This window comes from Rattus norvegicus, chromosome 5, assembly GCF_021556685.1.
Source record: "Rattus norvegicus strain SHRSP/BbbUtx chromosome 5, alternate assembly SHRSP_T2T, whole genome shotgun sequence".
NCBI classification, from domain to species: Eukaryota; Metazoa; Chordata; class Mammalia; order Rodentia; family Muridae; genus Rattus; species Rattus norvegicus.
The window spans coordinates 106,195,836-106,220,098 of NC_141538.1; the positions used below are offsets into that span (position 1 = coordinate 106,195,836).

General features: G+C 40.1%; 1 protein-coding gene across 5 annotated transcripts in view; it reads left to right on the top strand.

Annotated features, from left to right (window-relative positions):
- Adamtsl1 (ADAMTS-like 1) overlaps positions 1 to 24,263 on the top strand; it is a 398,736-nt gene that overhangs the window by 1,155 nt on the left and 373,318 nt on the right.

The window sequence follows — 24,263 nt, forward strand, 5'->3', positions numbered from 1 at the left end:
ACAAAGGTAAAAGTGTAACCATTGTATAAGACGCATTGTTTTGCTGATGGGGAAGGAGGATTTTTGTTCTGCTTTGAATCTGACAAATTTGATGGACATTGGACTTTTGATGAAGGGAAGGGAACCATTCCTTACAAATCGGAAAGCTCCAGGACGATCAGTGGGGTACAGTGACCAAACACCAGGAACTATGTCTTATTCTGTAATCAGTGGCATCACTGTAGATTTAAACTTGGAATGTGGCTTTGCAATTAGAAATAGTTTCAATTTGCATGAACACTTAAACAGAAAGTAAAGAGTTAGGGAGAGTAGACTAGTCCTAGTTTCGCAGAGGACTGAAATGAGCAGTGTGTGAGGTGTGCTTTATGGCTGTGGAGCAAACAGTTCAAGAGGTGTCTCATTTTTTCCATATGGGATGCTAGACTTGCATAGATCATTAATTCATCTCATCTTTCCTTCTTTGTGATTGTTTTTAAAGCGAATGTTATTCTCCATTAAATTGCATCATAAAGCAGATTACCAGTACACATCACTGGCTCTGTTATTCTCACATGGAAATTTGATTTCATTATACCTAAAACAATACCACCATTCAGCAGCTGATTGATTTTCTATTCATTTGGTAAACGCATTACATTCCCTTTTGATATCTTGAATATTCATATAGGTATCTGGGCAATTAATTAGGCTCACCTTGAAAAAAGTGTCTATTTCAAAAGGACTTAATATATGTTTGAATTACAATGATTATATGATGGAATTAGAGTGAAATCTCACAGCCAGGTGTGTTTTATGCATATGCTTTGAAGGCTATGCTAGAAAAAAAAATAAGAACCATAATGGCTGTCATTCAGGGTGTGCCTGAAGGTGTCAAACACTAGACTAGTTGTTTGAAAAGCATTAGTGACTCCTCACAATAACCATGTAAGTCAGATAATTTTAAGCCCATTTTACAGATGAAAATATGTACTTTGCTTATATGTACTTTATACTGTGGATGTCAAGTGCTCAAGAATTAAAAACATATTCTTCACTGGAGATATATAAGCTTTATAGATCACAAAGGCCTTTAAAGCTGTGAGTAATAGGACAGACATTCATTATGCTTCGTCATTAAATGCTTGTTTAGCTTCGCAGACAAAATGAATTATTGGTTTAAGAGAAAGCGAACTTTAGCCTGACCTGTAGTTGACTTAGAAACAGAAGTGTGACATCATCAGCTCAACTTTCAGGCTTGATCCAGAAACTGAATTTGAGGATTTGTTATTTCTACTGTTCTTTCACATATTACAAGAGTCTTGTCTAGCATTAGAATTAACTACGCACATCCTGTCTGTATAGTAGCAAGCCCAGTTGTTGCCTGATCAAAATAGCCTTCATTTCATTGACAGTTAAATAATCTGTGTCCGAAATTGGTTCCTGAATTATGCAAATAAGGCATGTTATGGAGCCTTAATTGTTGTCAACAGCTCTTTTCTCTGAGAATAGTATTCCTGGGAGAATGAGACCCCGTGTGACTTGTGTCAATATGAGCTTACTGTCCATACTTTATGGTAGAGTAACCATGTCACCAAAAAATGTTTTACTCAGTGATCAATAGGTTTCATCTTGCTATTCTGGTTGTCGTATTAAGACACATTACTCGTCCCCAGTCTTCCCACTCTTGTCTCCTTTGTCTCAACTGTTTAGATCAAAAGAAATGAGCCAAAGCCCATGACCGGCCATTGACACTTGTGTCCATCTCCACTTGAATCTCTTCCTGTCAGAGAAGCATTTAATCAAGCCTCCGGCTGCTTTGTGCTTCTTTTAAGGGGGTTGTAAGGTGCTTCCCCTGCTATTGTGACAGTTGCAAGATTAACTTTTGGAATTATAACAAAGTACATGTGTTTTTCTGTTGAATTCCTTTTCCATCTCTATACTAATTTATACATGGAAACTAGTCAAATACCATAGCCCATTCCTTTCGGTTCCTCTGGTACTCTCCTCTTCCGTTATTTAAGGGATTCTATCCGGGATGGTGAGAAGTGCCATTAGCCTGTGGAATGAATGTTAAATCCCTTATTACGACAGACCATGGCCTGTTCCAGAAGAGAGGGGAAGGGAGGAACACAGAGAGACAGAGACAGACAGAATGAGACAGACAGAGAGAAAGAGGCACAGAATACCCACATGTCCATGTGTGTGCATGTTCAAGCCCCTCTGAATAACTGCTCACTCTCAATTTCACTTTTATTCTCATATCTATACAATCTTAAAATGAAAACTAAGCATTTTCCTTATATGTCCATAGGAATAATGGCCTTTATTATAAAAATTATTTTCCTTATGTGACATTTCTTATCTTCTTGGGTTCCCATCTTTAATGATTTTTGATGTCAAGGGCTATCTATGACAGCATCAACTTTTTCCATGAGAAGCAATGTACTACAACAGCATGTTATCTGAGGGAAGAATGTCCAGTAGTGGTCACCAGTGAACTACAGAAGAAACCTGTTATACTAGGGAAGCTTACCGTTGGAAGAGTCTATGAACAGTACAGACTGTGGAGAAATAGAGGGATTACAAAAATGAGCACATGTCTGTCCCTTTATATGATGATTAATTATTTGGGGGCCTTCTATAAATGCCTGTGAAGAATGTGGGAAACAGTCTTCTGCACCAACAGTGGCACATGTTCATTTGCATTACTGAAGTTCATGTAGGGGTTTGTGCTTACTTTATATGACTGTAAGGTACAGGGGGTGTTTTGGTGTCCACTATTCAATCTAGCATCTAAACAATTCCCTTTATGCATAGACATGAGATGTACTTGTGAACTTGACTAAAACAAGGACTGATAGGCTCCGTCCAGGGAGGCTCTGAGTCTTGCCATTTCTTTCCTCTGACTTCATGTGCACAGTCCAGTTTCTTTGGTCAAATGACAGTTCTGCTTTCAATTTGTGTATCTCTCAGCTTCCAGCACTGACACGTTCTCGGGTTCAATTATTCCAATTCCATTCTGCCCTTTCCTCGGCAAATATAGATTCTGTTTTCTGAGGTGTCTCTAGTCAAGTGACCTCAGAGTGACCTCTTCTCCGGATGAGGACATGAATCCCATTCTGTCTGAGAGTTGTCCTTGCATCGCCATGAAGAACCTTCCGAGTTACTCATGAATGTACTGAGATGTCAGAGGAGATTGTGCTGACTTGAGTCTCAGTCTTGCCATTCTGGCTGGTTTTCTTCAGAAAGCTGCCTTCCAGCTTCATGTTTTGACCAGAGTGAGACAAACCCATGTCCCTTTCTGTCTACATCATAAAAACTGGACCATGTGGTTGAATTTTGGCTTGATTGGCAGTCCTGGCTCATGAGCGGCTTAGGACTGGCATACCAAGGTGATGTAAGTCTGAAAGGATCCTAATTGAACTAGGCCAGCACAGCTGTGTGGGGAGCCTGCCTGCTAACTGGGTAAGCTGTTGCTATCAACCCTTCTTTCCATGAGCTCAAAAATAAATGTCTAAATCTCCCCAATTCCCGAACTTCAAGATTAAAACCCACATCGAATAAAGCTTAACTGTTCTGACTTTGTTTGGACTTTGCTGGCCGAAGCACCCAGCATGGAAGGCAGTTACAACTTTTCTAGCCATGTCAAGAAACTGCCCAGTGGCTATTCCATAGCCAATAGTGACCTTTGGCTTTTCATTAGTTTTATTTCCAAGAAGCTCAGAAATTATTATGATTGGGTTGACTCTTTCCTATATTCAGTATATTTTCTAGTTTGGTCAAAGAAATAGATACTTCAGTAATTAATCATAAAGTTTCTTAGAAGAAATTATATATATATGTATATATATATAATTATACACACACACACACACACACACACACACACACGGGGGAGGGGGGGGAGAGAGAGAGAGAGAGAGAGAGAGAGAGAGAGAGTGAGTCAGCACCAAGTCATAGAGGGCGTTAAAATTATGATTCATTGCTTTGTCTAAAATTTGTAAGTATGGCTTTGTAGTTCTTGCTTTACTGTGCATCTATTTCTGTCCTCATGTTTCTTCTAATGACTTGGATTTCTGGATTGTTGTCTGCCCTATAAAAGTGTGGAGGAACATCAGCATGCCTGATGTAGATTCCTCCTACTGACAGCAGCATCGCAATAAATAATTGAATGAACAAGTAGGTAAGTAAGAGTGACTCAGCAAGAAATCCTACAAATAGGGGAGAAAGCTGTGCACACTCACTTTCGATATAAAGCATTTCACTCTTGGTTTTGAGAAAGCTCAAGTCAAAAGCACTTAATAAATTTTAAAAAAGACCTCTATTTTGTGTTTCTGTCTTAGATGTGTATGGGCACACAGTCAATAGTAATTGAACAGTAATTCTTTTTGCTGTTGTCAATTAAAATGAATCATTTTGCATACCTCATGTATATTTTTTATCCATTAAGGTCTTAAGTACATTTCCTTTCACAGACTTGGTCCTTAGGAGAACATAGTATTTACTTTAGCTAGTTTCACAAAATAAAGTATTTATTATAAACTCTCACTTTAGCAGACCCCGCGTTACTAATTCACCCATTTCTTCATACTACTGGGCACTGAAATAAACTTTATCTCCCAGACTTCCTTGCAGCTAGACCATGCTATTCTGTTGAGTCGATATGAGTCAATATGGCTAAAAGTGTCAAATGGAACTTTGGGGTCTGACCCGTCTCAGTTAACCCTCCAAGAACAAAGCACTCTCCTCACCTGCTCGCCAACGGTACAGGATCCAGCACAGACATTTCAAACTTTTAGGGTGACCAGACTACCCAGTGGCCTGGGTCTGCAGATGACCCAAGCTTACCGCCCTCCTCCACTCTTGGGGACATTCACTGAGAATGTTCATTTGAATATGGGAAATAGCCTTTGTTATGTGAAAATCCTAAAATTTGTGGAAATGTGCTACATGCTCAAAATCTTTATAAATAACATATGCTTCAAATTTAGATTTTATGCATTCTAGTGCATACTTGTAAGTGCTAATACCTCTTTCCATTTATTATATGGAAAAAGAAAAATAAGAAGATGCCACATCATCTTAATGGTGGTTTAATCTTTACAGTTTGTTATTTGCTGCATACTCTGAGTGTGTTGAGTGGCTTGGAGGGTGTCTGTGTTCCCCAAAAAGAAAAAGGAAAAGTGGTTCAACTTTTCAATCATAGAATCCATGGCTGCATAGAGGAGTGAGAAAAGCAATACCGACTTGTAGCCAGTCATCTGAGATCTCTTGCATAGCACAGCACAAGACAACTAAACGACAGCCAAATCCGAAGCAAGGCCAAAGCAATGAAAAAGACACCAAGAAGCAAAATCCAAGACTTAACACTCCAGTTACTCCAGTGACAGAACATTAGGAATGCAAAAACTTAACAACTGACAAAGAGAAAAGCAAACTCCAAAAGGCAAGGAAAGGTTCACAGCAGGAGAAAAAAGAAGCAACAAACAAACAATAACAAAAGCAAACAACCAAAAGAAAACAAAACCCCCACTTACTGAGTATTCCTGATCTCAAATTATCTTCAAATTTTTTTCTTTTTACTTAGAGCAATATTCACCTCTTTCAATCACCATAGCAAAATACCGGAGGCAGCTAATAGTCGGAAGTTTCTTTAGCTCATAGTTCTGGAGGCTGAAAGTCCAACTGGCATTTCACAGGCTCTGTGGAGAGGGTTGCCTCACCTCCTGGCACAGAATTCATGGAGAGAGAAGTTTACATGTGAGAGCGGAAGCAGAGACAGTTTGCAGCCCACAACTTCTCTAGACTACATCCCTACAGTAATCTTAACGTTTCCCTCTAACTCAGTCTCTTAAAGGTCTGTATTGTTATCTAGTTCTTCCACCTAAAATCCAAGCCTCCAGGCACATCGGACCCTGGGGATAACACAACCTACTGATAACAGCAGCAAGCTGCTATGGAGAAACTCACATATCAGTGTGAAGACTGGGCTCTAACACTGATCCTGCAACACATCCTAAGTCCATCATTACACACCCCTTCTTCCACTCTGTCTGGACTCTCAAGCATTGCCACCACACCTAGCCCGCTAGGATGCTGAGAGAGCAAAAGCCACCACCATTTCACGTTTAAGTGTTTTGTTTTGTTGTTTTGTTTTTCCTTTTCCTTTACAGACACAAAAGTGCTGTCATATGTCAGGTGATTAAGAATATCCAGACAAAAGTCATTTGCTTTCTGAAATTTACTGAATGTGAAGCTAAAGTCATTAGCAGGAGGGAAAAGTTGGAAGATAGAATAAGACTTAGTACCTGCAATAAATAGCTCAGAAGTCTGTTGGGCATTTTATTATGGGAATATTAATTTTGCTTTTAAAAATCAATGTTTTCATGGATAACATTTCTGAAATGTGATTTTTTTTCAGCTGGCCTCCAAACTAGTTTGTTTGCAAATATACCACCTATACCAACTTAGATTCATTAAGCCTTAATACCTAGTTGTGAATAAATTATAGCTTCCCTCAGACTGTGAACATGTTATTTTTATAAATGACATCAATAACTATCTGTCTCCAAACATCAATGATTTTCAAAATTATTGTAGTTAAGAATAGTACTTTGTATAAGAAAATACACTGAAACAGTTTCATAATTAAGATTAGTTCTTTAAGAAAAATCTTATTTCAAAGCAAATTTTTACCACACATGGTTGCCTATGATGGTCTAATTGGGAAACTAAGAAGGAAGAATGACAGAGCAAGACCCTGCTCCAAAGCAAACAAACAAACCAAGGGACAAGAGTTGTTATTATTGCAAGCATGATCATTATATATGATCGATGATCAGAAATGTGAACATGTGAGAAGTCAGCATCTGTCCCACTATCCCGGGAGCTCCATGATGCCATGCTACAGCCTTCCATTTTCCCTATATTATACCATAAGGTCAATATGCAAAAATCTATGCAAGACCAAACACACTCCGTTGGAAATTATATATCTGTACATACTATAGTAGCTTGTACCTCCCGTAGTCACCTAAAGTTTCACCTAAAGTCTTCTTAAAATAATTTAATTATCATGAGAGCTAAGTGGGCTTGTGTACCAAAGGAAGATACCTGAAAGAAATGGACAGACAGAAAACCTTTTGTGTGGGCATATGCCATTCCTAATATGGATTTATTTTAGTTCTGAAGCAAGAAATTGTAGGACTCTAATAGTTTTGCCACCTGTGAGTTATGTGGGTGTACCTCCTAAGTGGGTTCTTTCTTCTGTTAGTTTAAAGAAGTGAGTGATGCGCTCGCCAATTCTACACTACATTAGTCTTCACAGACTCTCCATCTTCATCTTCATTGCCTTTTCAGATTTTTTTCCAAAGCTTCTGCCATCCTCCTCCTAAGGCTTTGAGTAATTTCCCTTCCCCCCCGCCCCCGCCCGGGACTTTCTTTATGTTAGTTTGGTTTACTGGTATAAACGTTAGAACAAAGGAGTGTGATAACCCAAGACATCCTGACCTAAATTCCAAGAGCATAAAAGAAACGAGACAGGAAATTGTCAGCAACCTATAAGAATTTCAAACTGTCCAATAAAATAAATATACCTCACTTCATTCTCATAGAAAGGTATGGTTGGGTATCTGATTTCCCAACCCATTTTGTAGGCTATAATCTCACCCACCATTTGAAGTCTTTACATGTATTGTTTAAATATTGAACTTTGTCAGCAGAACCAGAAATGAAAAGGGTAATGGAAACAATCAGCGTGCCCATTGTGCTGGAGTGAGATTTGGAAGAAATTTCCTGATCTTTCATTAGAATTGTTATAGCCATTGGTTATTGAGACCTTAGCTTGCCTGAGATGACAAGTGTGCTTTGAATTCACTGTTACAGAAGTAGCTTGATAGCATACTATAGACTGTCAGACTTTGCAGCCTGTAACAGAATGTGACCTCCAATGATGAGGACCCCTTTGGAGGTAAGAATTTGGTGTTGTCATATCCAACACACACACACACACACACACACACACACACACACACACACACACACACACCTACTCCTTGACTGCGGGCAGAATTTTACTTAAATAGGTACTTAATGTAAGTTTGCTGTGCAAATAAATGAAGCAATTGCCCCACCATTGCACTTTTGTTTTACAAATAGCCAGATTTAAAATGCAAAAGGTTGACTGGGCAATTTGAATCCCAACTGGCAGTAACACCTCTTACTGTAGGGTCAACAGCAGAATCCAGATCTCCTTCCTTTTGGTCATTCTTTTCATTGAATTCTCTCTAGAAGCCTAGAGTTCTTCTTAATTGGGGGTTGGGGAGCAGGGGTTACATGACCTCGTAGCCACTGGTGCTGCTGAGCAACAAATCTTGAGTTAAAACTCAAGGATCATTGTAGGTTTACAAGTGTCCAGGTAACAGGCTGTGTCACAGTAGTAAAGTGTCACTTCTCTTGCTTTCAAATCAACAAAGTGTGAGTAATTTGCTGACCTGTATATAAAAGTAACTTCCTAAGGGTCTTGTATATAGTAGGTCTCTAGGAATTGGCTGCCTTCCTTGAATCAATGTGAAATTGTATAATTCCAGGGTCAGCTGTGTCTCAGTACGATGTTTGGTGCTGGGTAGGTTGTGTTAAACAAAGCAGACACGGTGTAAAAAGTGGGTCTTTCTACATGTAATATCAGAAAGGATTTGGGATAGGGGTGGGTGAGACAGGAATTAACTGGCCAGTGCTTTCCATTGGTTTTATGTTGCTGTCATGATATTATTTTCTTTAAACTGTATATTTAACTATTGCTGATGTAAGGGTGTCTCTGCCTAAAGAAATAGACATATTAATTCATTATTTATAGTGATTCAAGAAGGAATGTGCTAGAAAAACTCTGAGTCTCTAAAGATTTATATTTAAGGTCATTTTCTGAGTTTCCCGGTTTTTCCCCCCCTGAAGTTCTTCTTTTTTTAATAGCAATACTGAAACCTAAGATTAACGAGTGTATTATGCTGTCTCTGTGTTTATTTGATACGTAAACACCTGTCTTTCCCATCTTAAGGCTAGGCTAAAGAAATGAAGCCTTTAACCTAGCCCCTCATTCCAGCAAACAGAAGGCTAGTCAGAAGAATATGGGAAGCCAGTAGCTGTCGTCTTCCCTCAAGACGCTTACTAACTTCAGTTGGTTGAGGCTAAGGTAAGCTACAGGCTGCAGGATCTTTCCCGCAGTGTTGAGGATTGACTCCAGGACTCTCTACATTCAAAGCTTTACCATTGAGCCAAAGCCCCAGCCAGACTATGGAATCTAAAATAAAGCAGAAAAGAAAAAGAAAGAAGAAAAGAAAACACAGTATTTTATGCCTTTAACAGTTGTAGTTTACAGGTTGGGGATTTAGCTCAGTGGTAGAGCGCTTGCCTAGCAAGCGCAAGGCCCTGGGTTCAGTCCTTAGCTCTGCCAAAAAAAAACAAAAACAAAAACAAAAAAAAAAAAACCAAAACCAGTTGTAGTTTAAGGAAGGGATATGCAGTGTTTTGCATTTCATAGGCCACTAAAATTTCAAAAACAATTCAGAAACAGTTGCAGGAAGGAAGGGAGTAAAGAAAATGGACACGGTATTTTTTTTATTGTCTACCTAAGCATATTAATAAAATAAATTACATGAAATATTATTGATTTGTTAGACAATGTGGGTTTAATACTAAAGGGTATGGTGGATTCAATGTAAGAAACAACTCATGTGTATTAATCTACCCCCTCCTCATACCAGTCTTGGGGAGTCACAGGACAACAGGGGATGTTTTTCAGCTGGGGAAGGTCTGGTACTAGCACATATCAGTTCTAATACACACAGGGTTCAGTATTGTTCCAACTCTACCAACTTGTTTGTTTGCTTGTTTTTCGCTCAGGAAATAAGGTGAAAGTCACTTGAAAAGGCAAAAATTCAGCTGTAATTTTTCAAAAGAAAAACAAACAAAAAAAACCATACATATGGTTCCTGACAGAGTAACTTGAGTCCCTACTGTTTTCTCATTATTTTGCATATTCAAATAATGGACTGCAATGGACTGGTCTGCTCCATTCCAGTCTTTTTCCTTGAGTCAAAAGAAGAAAGAAATAGAAAGGATGCTGTCATGTGCTGTCTGAGGGTCCCAGGTTTTCTCCTAGGTAAGCAGCATCTCCTCTAGTGCCAGGCCAAGGAGAGAGGGGGAAAGGGGATGCTACAAGGACAAAGCAGAAGATTGAGTTCAGGAGACAGTGAGTGAATCCTAACATAGAGAACAGCCAGGCCACAGTGTGCCTTGCAGGCCATGAGCAGGAACAAGGACCATAGCTTTTGTTTGAGAAAGATAGTTGTGGTGGCCACATGGAGTGAAGAAGACAGGAGCCTAGAATTTATACTCATAGACACTGGGAATCCAACAGAAGCAAAAGCAGTAACATCCAAAAGGAGGCATCCCCCTAGAAGACTACAGAATTGTTGGGATGAAATCTACCCATGGGATCCTTTATCTTGAAACTCAAAGATCTCTAGAGCTCCTATTAGGTCCGAGGGCTTAGGTCCCCCTGCTGATATTAGAGCCAGAACGTGGCACCAGGTAAGTGGCCAGAAAATGCTGGTGGGATGTAAGGTGTGCAAGAGTGACTAATTTTTCCAAAGGTCTCCTTATTAAAGAGTGTGAGCTGAAGTACAAAATTGTCTTTTTAAAACTGGGGAAGCCATTTTAGAGAAACAAATATATCCATACCCTAAAAGAACTAAGAGTGTCTTCCTGCGAAGTGAAAATCCGGAACCATTCTCTCTGAAGAGGTTCCCATAGTTTCAGACGGATCCCTCTCCTCTCTTTTGGTAAAATTGTCCAAGGCGGTCTAAGGAAATCACTTTTTGTACTTTCTGCTGATTATTGCAACCTAAGGCTATAGTGTTTTTTCCTGTTTGGTCATTAACTTGCCTGTTCCGTCACCAAAAGAGCCTATTAAGCTTTTCAGATTCATGTCCCAGTCATAAATCTTTCCAGGATATCAGCAAGTACCTTTGCCCTCCTTCTCACTATCCTCACACCATCTAATTTGGGTTGCACATGTGGGGTTCCCTTGGCAAACAGCTGGATCTCCAATGAAGATGTAGCACTGAGGGTCTACACTTAAGTCACCCGCTAGGGTGGATGCCCATTGTGGTCATCAGAAGAGAAACCATTTTCAGTACAAAACTGTAAGTTCAGAAATTTAATTTACTTGAAACGTGATGAAAAAAGTCACAACTTTTAGAAAGAAGCCTGCAATACATGTAATATAAATTGTCTTGTGACTCTGACTAGTAGGGAGTCAGGTTGTTAATGAGTCAGGCACTGGAGTCCTCGGGTATCGTTCTCCATCTCCTAATTATGAGCAAGCAGTCTCTGTCATACACAAAGCTATTCATACAGCTTTAGCACAAAGCTACGTTAGCCTTGCCTCACAACATAGGCTTTCCTGGCAAGAGCATCAAACAGGTATTTATGTTCAAAATCATATGGTTCCTTTTTCATAATAATTTTGGACATCTACCCCTTTTACTTTCCTCCTTTCTTCCTCAAAACTGACTTCCAAGGCATAAACATCTCTTCAGCTTTAGCAAAGAGGAAAAATGAGATTTTTCATTCTGACCCGTGTGCCAACTACTGCCTTGTTTATCTATGCTAGATAGTGCTGGCCCCACCTATTTCACCGATAAGAAAACTGAGTACAAAAACCTAAAGGTGGTGTGAATTCCTGTGTATTCAGTTCTTCTTGCAAACAAATCATATTAAAATATGCAGTACAGATTATGTTCCACGTCGTTTGAGCTATGTTTTGGCCTCTTTTGGCAGGCACCTCCCCAACATGCTGAGTGATTTCCACAGTTTCTAAACCAAGTTCATGAGAGTTCACAGCTTGTACCGTATTTCATCGATCCTAAGATACACAGTTTTGTTTTGTTTCCCCCTGACTTTGGAAACTTGGATGTACTTATAATTGATAGCAGGTCATAGTTGAGTAGGTGGCATTTCTTTTAAAAACTTATAATGTTATATAAAACAATAGTGTGACTACAACCTTTGGCACCTTCCATCTCATAGACTACTATTTCTGGATTTTTCCAATATCTAACTGATAAGAAACAAAGGTTCCAGCAGAGAAATATGATCGTGTAGCCTTCCCATTGCTTCTCTGTACCCTCCTTTGGTGCATATTTTATTTATTAATGAATTTATGTATTTATTTATTGCCCCTCTCTCTTGATCTAGAGAATGGAAAGTCTCTATTTGGAACTTATGGGGGCCATTCTCAAAGCCCTCTAACTATCTTACAGTCTCTGTGTGCCTCAGTTTTCCCATCTGCAAGCTAGTATAGTGCAGTGGCTGCTGTTTCTCCACTTCCAAATCTCCCAGGAACTTGCTGCACTTAAGAATACCTTGGTCTGGTTGATTTGTAAGTGATCCATGTGACCCCCCAAATACACCAACTCTGACAGCTCTTGACAACTGGCTGATATGGAACCACTGTGATAACTTGCCTACAATATTCTGCATTCTATGACCATTACATAGGTGTTAATATCATCCACATCCAAAATCATAATGATGTCAAATAAAATGACTCATGAAACAGCTAGCACAGGATCTTACATGGGTAGCAAGCACCAAGGAAACATCAGTAGTTGTTATTTTCCCACCTTAGAGGCTGAAACATGTCCACCTCATTCTCAGAACTACCCTTGATTCCAAACAGCCAACAGCTTTGGTTACTAACAGCTTTCCTGTCAACCTTAGAGAGTAGGGATGAGAGAAATAATGTTTATTCTTTTACTTGGAGGTGGGGTTCTGGGGTTCACTGAGACCAAGAAGCATAAGACAGAAGAAAAATGAAGGATAGCCCAAGAAAGTTATCCTTTGAATCTGCTTCTAAATGCCTGCCTCATTCAAGGTTTTCAACTCTCTCCTTCCTCAAAGCACCTTGAAAACTCTGGATTGAACATGTCTGTCCGTCTGCTGTCACCCCCACCCCCACCTCAACCAAGAACTTCAGTTCCTATTGATCTGAGGACAAGCTCAGATAGAGATCCCAAGTAATTCAGATGTGTAGCCAGACTTAAAAACAAAACAAAACAAAGCAAAACCCACCACCAACAAATTGCTCTAGAGAAAATTGAAAAGATGTACAACGCCTTCCCCTCCTAGAAGAATAGTTTCAACATTGAGAAATCTTTGTAGTATCCCTTCTTTAACTCTAAAAGTCCATGAGTCTCATGGCCTACAACAGTGGTCATGCGCTGGTTCCAGTAGCTCATCTGGTAGACAGGAATGGACTGTGTCTATGAATGTTGGGATTGCACGTCAGACAGAAGGGCAGTCCATAGTGTGAAGATGACTATCTTCACATGTAACAGTGTGCAAAGAAAGCATCAGAACTTGCCCACTTATGAAATCTGTAGTGTAATAACAAAACTTCTCATTTGAATTGGTAAATGTTTTATTAAAAAAAATAAGAGACTGTGGACAGAAGAAAACTTTTGGTACAAGATAGAAATTAGCGCCTTCCTCAGTATTACTTGAAGAAACAAATAAAGCAGGCACTCCGATGCCTCCGGTCTTCTGAATATACTTGTCATTTAAACCTTTTGTTTTCCTTTTTCCTCAATGGCCACTGTGTCAGATTCAATATTTTGGATGTTTCACTGCTGTCCTCTGGCAGCTGAGCTTAATTCCGGTCTGGATGACTAACTCTTACCGAGCCGTATCTCATTTAATCAGACAGGGAGGCTAAGCTGCTCTTATCTGTTATTGAAATAGTTGTAAGATTAATTCCTCACTTATTCCTTGGCAGCAACTTCCTCTCCTCTTCTTTTTCCCAAATGTCCATATACTTTTAGTGCCCCTAGGGGTACTGTGAGCTTCAAATGAATAGTAAACGTACCTGAACACTGTGACCCAAACGCATCATGCTCCACACAAATGCTTTCACTGGCTCTGGCTGTGACTCACTCTAGGCTCAATACTTCAGCTGGAACTCAAGGCTCTATCAGACACCATCGCCCCCTCACCCACAGCTTTCTTCCTTAGAGTATCTGGGCACACATAGCCACACTGCAGTGTGGAAAACCAGCTGTGTGTCATGTCAACAGTAAAAGGAGCACTTTTAGGGTACGAACTGGAAGAGTGGGAGGTGGGTGGCAGAAAGGAGGCACCCTGCTAAGGAGAACACATGGCAGAATGGAATGTGTGAGTGTGAATACACGTGTCTATGCTATGGACAGATGAAGGAGACTTGGGGAAAGAGACATGTTTTATACTGATGTTAGGGAGCAGGGCTACAAAGGGATTGGAGCCCCAAATATTTTTTTTGGATCTGGAAATGTTAAGTGAAAGTGTTGACAAGGCTTTCATTTGAATGAGTGGAATGGCTAGAGATTGGTAAAGCTGTCCCTTTGTAAATCACCAGCAAACACAAGACAGTGCTGGAGAAAGGGAAAAGGTCAAGAGGAGCATCAGACCACAGGGTGGGGGTTAGGAGGTGTGGGAGGAGGCAATACTGGGAAAACCCTTCAGAGATTCCAGCACTTACCAGTAAGGATGAGTAAGAAAAAACAGAGGGAGGGACAGGCAAGCTGTGGCTGCCAGCGAGCACATAGCACAGCAAGATGTGAGCAAGGTCAGAGGATGTGGGGAATGACAGGGGCCAGATGAGTGGCAGGGGAGCCTAGTCAGTCAGAAGTGGGCAAAGCTGTATTGCACCACAGGACGGAAATTCAGGGGTGCTGAGGAAGTGGGTACAGGAGTGTGGATTAGCCTTTCCAAAAGCCTTGAAGTGAAAGACCTGCAGGCAAGAGTCAGCAGGCTACTAACACTAAGGACGTGGAAAGGCATGACCAGACCAGACCAGAAGGCAAAGTGCGAGCAGGAACAGGGAGGTAAAAATGAACTTGGTTTTAATAAAAAGAGGAGGACGTGCTTTCGTCTTAATAGCTCGAAGAATACTGATAGCAGCCATGTGTGAAATTGATTTCTGAGCCTAGCACCAGAGATGGTAAGACTGTGAGGCCATGCAGTAGTAAACCATGATTTAACGCCTTCACTCTCTCTGCTTATTACAAAGCAGGCTTTTAAAACGATGCCTGGGGTGAACCCCAGAAACCTTGATATTGTCTGTGGCCAGCATCCATTTTAATATATTTCTGAGGCAGTTCCGTGACTATAATATGACTTCACACATTAATCTATTAACATGTCCTGTTTCTAAGTGTTCTGTTCGATGCACATAAATATTATCACTCTATTAAATAATATCAAATGATGCTTGAAAGATTGTGCATCTTGCTGGAAATATAAAGGTGATAGGCTCCAAATGCTTCTATGTTGAGAGCAAAATACCAGCTGTATAAAGTCTCAGAGCATCTGCTCCAGGTTGTCAAACACTGAGGAACCTTATGAGAATCGCAAATAGAACACCCTATTGTATTTCACACATGAATAAACATTTGCCAAATGTTTTACCTAATAGCTCCTTGGTATTGTTATTGAATTTACAAACAATAGAAGACTGTCTCACCTCCCATATGCACAATACTAAATAAAAGTTTCAGTTATGATTTTTTTTCAAAAAAATTGCCAACAATACTTGGAATTTAGCCAACTCAAAAAGTAAGGAAAACTTCTATTGACCCTGACTGGAAAGACATGAGGGAAAAGTGCTGTATTTGTCACTAACTGTTGTTAGTGTTTCCTCACTCAGTCTAAGTAGACACATGCTGTTTATTATGGTGACGGCGAGTTATAATGGGCTAGGAAAAATTCATCCATTTAGAGAAACAAATTACATTTGACAAATTTAAAAGTTGCAGAGTTAACACACTCTGTTCCACATGAGAAAGAGAAGAAAAATGGCAAGGTGTTATTCTCCTGCATTTCCTTAACTAGAGAATGCACGGTGACATTGCCGTGGTTCTAACAAAGCATCATCTAGCAGCAGTGTCCAAGCTCTCAGGATAAATGGCTTAATATGAGAGGAACATATCTGTAAAACTAACACATAATTAAAAAATTACTTCTGAGGTCACACAGTAGAAAATGACAATAGCAGCTTCTATACTGATATAAAAAAACATTAATTCGTGAATATTGTTAGGACTCCGTGTAATAGAAAGATTCACAAGACAACATTGTTCTCTAACACTTCGATTAGAATTAAGTCAATTGGAAACGGCAAACCAGAAAGCAAATCTGACTTTTATACATTCATCTGGATGGCCTTGCTTGCAAGTGCTTATTGGTGTTCAAAGAATTAAATCATAAACATTTATTAATTAAATCTATGTAGTATAATTATGCATTTATTTTATGTTTTAGAAGTTATTTTAATGTCTTCCATAGGTTCTGGGTAAAGAAAATGCATAAAGAAAAGAATCCCAATAGAAACTAAGTTTCAAGAATCACATTGTTAAAAAACTTAAGAATGAAGCCATAAGACCACCCATCTCTTAAATTTCACTTAGCAATTATACCACCCAATATTCATTGATATATTACTGCTTTATCTTTAAAGCAGTCTTTATAGCAACTCTGTGAGTTAAACCAAGGAAATGTTTGAGTTCTGTTTTGTAGATCAGAAAAAAATGATTTGTAAACATGCATAAGTACAATAATCTAATTTAGAATCCCAGGCATCTTAGAAATTATCTGACTCCAAACTGAGGCACACTGTACTATGCTATTTACAATGTAATGGTGGCTATGTCAAGGTGGACAAATGCATCACAGTGACTGACTGTGACCTGATGCCCAGCCTGTGTCCTTGCTTAAAAGTTTGCCCCACCAGTGTTATCCATGTACACCTTCTGAAATGCTTTAAAAGTTCAAATGTGAATAAAACACACACAACAACAACACATAGAGATACAGAGAGAGAGAGAGAAAGAGAAAGAGAGAGAGAGAGAGAGAGAGAGAGAGAGGAGAGACAGGCAAACATACAGAGTCACACACAATGTCTCTTTGTCTTTGTGTCTCTGTTTCTGTCTCCTCTGTCTCTGTCCCTCTGTATCTGTCTGTCTGTCTGTCTCACACAGACACACAGACACACACACAGACACACACACACACCAGTGAAACACCGATGGTTGGACTTGGTGCCAAGCCCTGGTCAGACACCAGTGTGGAGACTGAATGCTGTGTAGCTCCCATCTACCAGAGGTTTTCAACGATAAGGTTTGCCTCTGAATATCTTAACCTCAGAACTCCAGCATTCGAATATTTAGATGTCATATTACATAGAATCCACTGTTCCCAATCTAGAACCCTTCGTTGGGTCAAGTTTACATTATTTTTTCCTGATTAGTTATGACTTATTTAGTATTCTAAATATTCTGTACTGCACTCATTAGTGTGCTTTCTTTAAAACACCGTTTAGCTTTTTATTGCTTGCAGCCTTTGCCTTTGATTAATCCAGGACCCCATCTATAGCCCGCCAGTGCCAGCACTCTGACCTCCTGAGAGTGTTCTTCCCAGGCGGAGCAGAGGGCGGCCTGTTACTGACTGGGAGGTGATTTGGCATGTACTCACTTGGGACATGGATTCGCCTACATTAAGGAAAAATAGCGTTAGTTGTCATTCAGCTTCAAATGTTTTAGGTAAATTCAGCATCAGTGTAAAGAGATGTGAAGAAGCAGACGTGTGGTTGCCTTTCTTCCCTGTGTCAGGTTTATTCGCATTTTCTCTCATTGCCTCTCTCACCTGAAGCTTGCATTCGTTTTCTATCTTTAGAGAAACAGTGGACATATGAACAAGAGAGAAAACTGACAGGCATTATGAATTAGGACCTCAACCACAACTTGCCCTGGCCTGCCTTAGACTCTAGGAATATTTACTGACACTGGGCAGATTTTTAGAGTCCCCCAAGGCACTGGAGGACAACACATTTATCTTTATCCTGGCCTCACAAAGCACAGTTTCTATCAGCAAAGACATGCAATGTGGAGGATCCCAAAGGCTAAGCCAGCTGCAGCATCAGGTCCTAGCATTGGGCCCCAAACCTGCAGGAGCAGCAGAGACTGCTTCTATCTGGAGAATAAGAAGTTCACTGGATAAGGGCATGGTAGCCACGTGGTAAAGAAAGAACAGGAAGACACACATCAAGGGAAATTAAAGCAGGTGTGAAGAAGATGAGGGAGATGAAAATCAAAGCAACAAGCTAAATGGGCACACCGTTAAAGGGTCTGGCAGCACCTCGTGTGACCAAGAAGGGTGATGTGTGGTCGGGAGCAGCAGGAATGAATCCAGACCATTTAGGGTCACGTTAGACAAAGATTTTGTATTCCACTTTTGGTAATTTGGACTTTATCCTATTCCCAATGATTCTTAACCTTTTTTTTCCCCCTTGAGAACCTGACGAAAGCTATGAATCTTTTTTCCAGAAGTATAATAATAACACACACATGCCCAAAATGTTGCATAGGGTTTTTGAGCATTCACAGCCCACCTGGAATCCATTATTGGATCCCACCAGCTCTACCTGCTGGCTCTACAGAAAGTCTCTTAGCAAGAAGTGAACAGTTCATCTGTTTTCTACCAAGATAGCTGGCAACGGTATGGAGGGCAGACAGGTGGGAGTAAAAAAAAAAACGAAATCAGATGGCAGGGTTGGTGCAGAGCACAAGGTGCTGAGGGTAAGACCCAAGCAAAGGGTTTGAAAGAAGTGAGGGTGAAAAACAAAAAGAAAAGGAAAAGAAAAGAAAGGAAAGAAAGAAAAAGCATCGCTGAACTGGAATAGGTAACCCTGAGTGAATATGAAGGACACTGAACAATTTGTGGTTACTTGTTATTCTCCCCATTAAATTACAGATCCCCTTTTTAGTGTTGCTGCCCCAGCCTGGACTCACAGAAGCAAGGGAAAATGGAAGCTAAGCATCCAGGATTTGAACTCCATGTTCATGCAGAAGCCTCGAGTCTATCCAAATACCCAGACTGCAGAGAGCTGGGGAGTAGTGAGTTCTGAGGCTGAGGGATAGCTGCGGGTAGACATGGAAAGGATTAAAGCGCTATGGCAGACACTAGCTCTGGAGAGGAAGCCGTCACAGGCATCCCACAACCTGCTGGTGTCTATCTCATCCTTTCCTGGGGCTTCCCGGCTTCAGATTTGGAATCACTGAGGAAGGTGGCTGGTTTGTTTTCCATTTAGGATGAGGAAGTCCTACTAACACCATGAAGGAGATACTCTGAAGGATTTATTGCCCAAACTGTCAAACTTGCAAACCTGTTTCCACCACCCACTCTTCCCCTGCAACCTGCTTAGAGGCACAGCCACAAGGTAAACAGAGAGTAAAATGCTGTCTATGGAAGGGACAAAGATACAGTGACTAAGAGGACCGATGCTTTTTAAAATTCATTCTTCTGAGCTGTAGGTGCTGAGTTTCACTGGATTTATCTTCCAGCATGGGGGATGAAAAAGATGTTACCTCCTTGAACCAGAGAATTGAAGATGGTCCTTAAACTTCAGAATACCCAGAAATCTTGGTACTAGATCTTTCATATACACCTTCCCTTGTTTCCTTCTTCCTGTGCTCATTCTGTAGTCTACATACACTTTTCAGAGACAAATGTAAAATAAATAACTGAAGGTGTCAAATAAAGCAAAAGTCCAGAGGATTTCCCCATCTATTAAATACATTTTCTGACAACAATAATAATTTAAATTATTACTGTAGGTAATTAAAAACATATCATAGCCTTGCCTTAAAGGGGTTTGGTAGTTCATTTTGGAAGATAATTGCCATATAGAATGATAATCTGGAAGACTAATCAGGCCTGATTTCATGAATCCTACGCTAGCTGCAAATTGGCAGTCTGTTTATAGGACATGGAGTACTTGCAAAGTAGGCAGAATTTTAAAATTTATTATAATAAGTGCTCAGAGCCTGCCATTGAGCCACATCTTCTGAAGAGAATCTAGTGTGAGCAAAGGTGAAAACACAAATGGAAGGAAAGAATGAAAAGAAAAGGAAGAGAGAAAGAAAGAAAACAACAGAGAAAGAAAGAACGAAAGGGGGTTGGGGATTTAGCTCAGTGGTAGAGCACTCGCCTAGCAAGCGCAAGGCCCCGGGTTCGGTCCCCAGCTTCGAGAAAAAGAAAAGAAAAAAAAAAAGCAAAAGAAAGAACGAAAGGAAGGAAGTCCTCTAATATTGAAATGGGCACTAGAGACCTTATCTAATGTGAATATTGGAATGGACCTAAATTACACCCAGAACCCTGTGAAGCTTCACTTAAAATCATTTCACTAGAACTCCTCTGGACTCCAATGGCACAGTGGGTAGTTGAACAAGAGTTGACCAAGTTCTCCTGGGACAACTTGCTTGACAGTGATGTGGTAACTAGTCATCTCTTCCCGTTTCTCTAGTATCAATTCTAATTTGGGCTTTTGTCCATCAAGCCCTGAGCCATATTAATTTCTTAACTTTCCAGTTCCCTCACTGAATCAAAAAATTATTTTTTCCCTTCATCAGGAATGCTTTCTCCATGATTCCAACCCCAACATGTGCTTTCCAGAGCCTCAGATGTTTCCTTAGCACTACAGATGTTTTGTAAATTCATTTCAGCAAAAGTTGCCAGTGCTGCAGAAAATATCTGTGGCTGATTGGACTCACAGTGTGGACAGAGCTTGACTTAGATTAGATGGAAATGGAAACTGAAACTTCTTGCTGGCTCACCAGGAGCTCAAGAATTCACAAAAAAAGGAGCAGAGAAGGAATTTCCTTGAAGGGGGAGTTTCCAATGGGCCTGTTTTGGGGAGTGGGGGTGTCTTGGTGTTGTGCCTACGTACTCTTGTCCCTGGAGACTGCCTTCCTTTTCTCAGTATAGGAAGAAACAATTAGTGATAACAGCAACAGCAAGTAAGAATAGCTTTGCTTTAGAACTCCTGGTAAATTCGCTATTGTTTCCCACCTGAGACGAAATAGCTCCGAGACCTCCAAATAGCGGACGAGCCATAAAGATGATGCATATGATCACAAACACGGGAATGATGGATTTTAAAAATAAGCTGGTGACCCTACAGTGTAACTTTGCTCTCTATGTCTTTGTGAAAGCAATGAAATGGCTGTGTTCAGTCTTGTACTTGAGCAATGAGTAGATTCAGTACTTGAGCTATTACTGTAATGATAATCCAAATTATTATAGTGGACAAAGAAGACCAGGCAAGCATTTTATATGTATGTGTATATATATATATATATATATATATATATACACATATATATGAGCTGATACATATATATGATATATTTATATATTTATATTTGTATCTCTATAACTAGCTAGCTATGATCTAGATATTACATGAGATACATAATATATATGCTTATATATTTATCCACACCTGGCTTATAATCTCTATCAGAAAATGCACAATGATTTTAGAAATATTCTACTGGCACCTCGGTGGAGTGTTTGGAATGCCTCCATTAACCAAGTTTGTGCTTTTAAAGTAACAGAATTGGAGAGGAATAAAATATTTGGAAGTATGCCCTCCCTTGAGACAAGCTTACTCAAAGCACTGCATGACCAGTTGCAAACCTCTTGAATGTTGAGCTGTGTTCATATCAGCAATTATTGATTTTTCATCAGCCGCCTGTGAGATTGTGTTCTGGTAGGGCTTTGCAGTGGTTCTCAGCTAGAAGAGTTGTAATCCAGCCTGGTCCTTGGATAGAATACAAAAACATCAGTTTACTATAGTTCTGAAATGCAAATCTTACTGAAGCATTTGACATCGAGCAGACTTGGGGTTTTGTTTCCTAAAACGAAATGAAACCGTCTCGATCCTGTCTCCAAGTTGTTGTTCCAAGAATGGGAAAGAAGCTCAGGACAACTTAATTTTGGAAAAGTAGAAACAACAGCACAAGTTCTTGTCACTTTAGAATGAACTCGTATATGGGTAGACTCTGTTCAAGGGGAGTGGGAAACTGGCAGTTGTGGCTCATGTCTGTTATCGTAGCACTCAGAAGCTAAGGCAGGAGACTGCCAGCAATGAAAGGCAATCTGGGTTGCATAGTGAGTTCAAGGATACCATGGGTTCCAGTGCTGTGACATATGATCTCTCAAAAGTGGGGAAGGGGCCAGAAGGACAAATGACTTGGAGAGGATAAGATGCCTTTAGCCTCAGAGGCCATCAGGGCATGCATGTACACACCCACGTACAAACACAACCACACGTGATCAAAACTAACACAATCTTAAAAAGAGAGATCAAAATGTAAAGTCATTCAGCAATTAAAACAAGGCTCTAAGTGAATATAAAGCCTGCCTCCCTGAGTACATGTGGGGCACTGCATGAGAAAATAACCAGCACATTCCGGAGCTACAGGTCAATGCTCCCACTTTGCAGATGGAAAGATAAAAACATTTCTGTCTCAAAGACATGACCCCAAGCCCAAGTCAAACTGACTTATATCTAGCTAGTGAAGTTGTTGTCCTCCAGGCTGCCATTCTTCTTCCTGTGCATGATACAAGGTATCCAACCTCTATTTTCTTATTTGTAAAATGAGTCATTTTACACAATGACCTGACTCACTGTGAGGACTAAATACAATCCTCTATGAAAATCTTCGTGTTCTTCAGACCTACTTAATACTTCCACTAGCCCTCCAGGCTTGAGTGTAAGATGTCCTACTAGCTTGTGAAAAGGATGAACTTGAATGTGTGCAAAGGCCTACTGAAAGATACGTAGACTGATACCCAAACATTCCGTTGTCCTGGATACCATTTGCACCCTATTATAGAGTTGATTTCTCTCCTCAGTAGCAAGGGACAGACTTCGTGCAGTAGCCTTTCTAAGACTATGCACTCTGTCACTGGCAGTTCATCATATCCCCCAGTAGTGCAGCTGTGATAAGAACCAGATTCTAATTTCCAAAGCAAGGCCAGCAGCAAGGGCTGTCTGTGAAGGCACATGCCTTAGTGTCCATATACCCTGCTCCTTAAGAAGAACATGCAAATGCTAATGGACTGTTCCAAGAACCCAGCTACTGCTTAATGTCTCCAAGCTCCAAGGGCTAGGAGATCACAACCCCTACCACGTACCATTGGCAAGGGAACCTGTATTTCATGTTGTTGAAGAAGCCAAGGATTAGATAGGATTTATAGAGAATGGATTGATGTGTGTAGAAAAGTTAGAATTGCACTCTGCAGATTGTTGTCCCCAAACTAGGTTCACACAGGGATAACATGTTTCTGTGGATGGTTTCTCCACTATGTGTGAGCATACCGAGGGAAACTGGTCCTCTTGTCATTGGAGGAGTTGTCCCTCTTAGAATTTTACCGTGCATGACTTCAGTTTGTGCAGCCACATGCATGCCTCCAGATGGCTTACCCTACATGCTATGTCTGTCTGAAAGGAGAAGAAAGCCTGGGACTCGGATACCTTCCTGCCGATACCACAATCAGTGTTCTTTCCTTCGGTCTGTAACTCGTTGTGTTGCGTTGGAGACCCTTCTGATGTCTAGAAACCACGTTGCTTCAGCTGTTATATTACTTCCACCTTACCAATACCCACGAACCATTTCATCAGCAACTACTTTCATTTTTCATTTGGTTCTATAAAGTTCAACGTTTGGGAAAAATAGTTTCCAAATACTCTGTCTATGCCTGCTTCTGAACCATTGGAACTTTAGAGACTTCCCTTGCTAATTTGAGCCTCATTTGCCAATACTATAAATCTGGTAACTTATCCAGGTTTGAATTTGGTCTCCAGATAAATTGTGACATAGATCACTCTAAGGTTAAGTTTCTACTGGACAATGAAATGCAGGGAAACTCTTACCTGATTTGACCCAAGTACTTAACTGTTATAGCTGTTCACCTGAGATTTTGTTAGTATAATTGGTTCTAGAATTTACTATAGAATCATAAGATGGAAACCATGCTTAGATAAGCCAGTAGTGGCAGGAAATGACGTCATTTGAATGTAGGGAAGTTCTGATATTCATCACAGGTATATAATGATCATCCACCACAGTTTGTATTCCACTTGCGTGGTGTTATTTTATGCTTTAGACTTGTTGACTGGCCTGGAGCAATGGATCAATACTGTTGGATGATTGATTGCTGAGTTTTCCACCAAAAAGTAAACATTGCTTCATAAAACATTTCATTTAAAAGTCAATGCATGGTACCAAAAACCTAGGAACGGAATTTTTCTAATGAGAAATTTTATAAATATACTCACATTTTATACTTTCATAGAACCATGATTTGTGCCTTCCTTCTCTTATTTGCTTGATTTGTCTAATACTGGC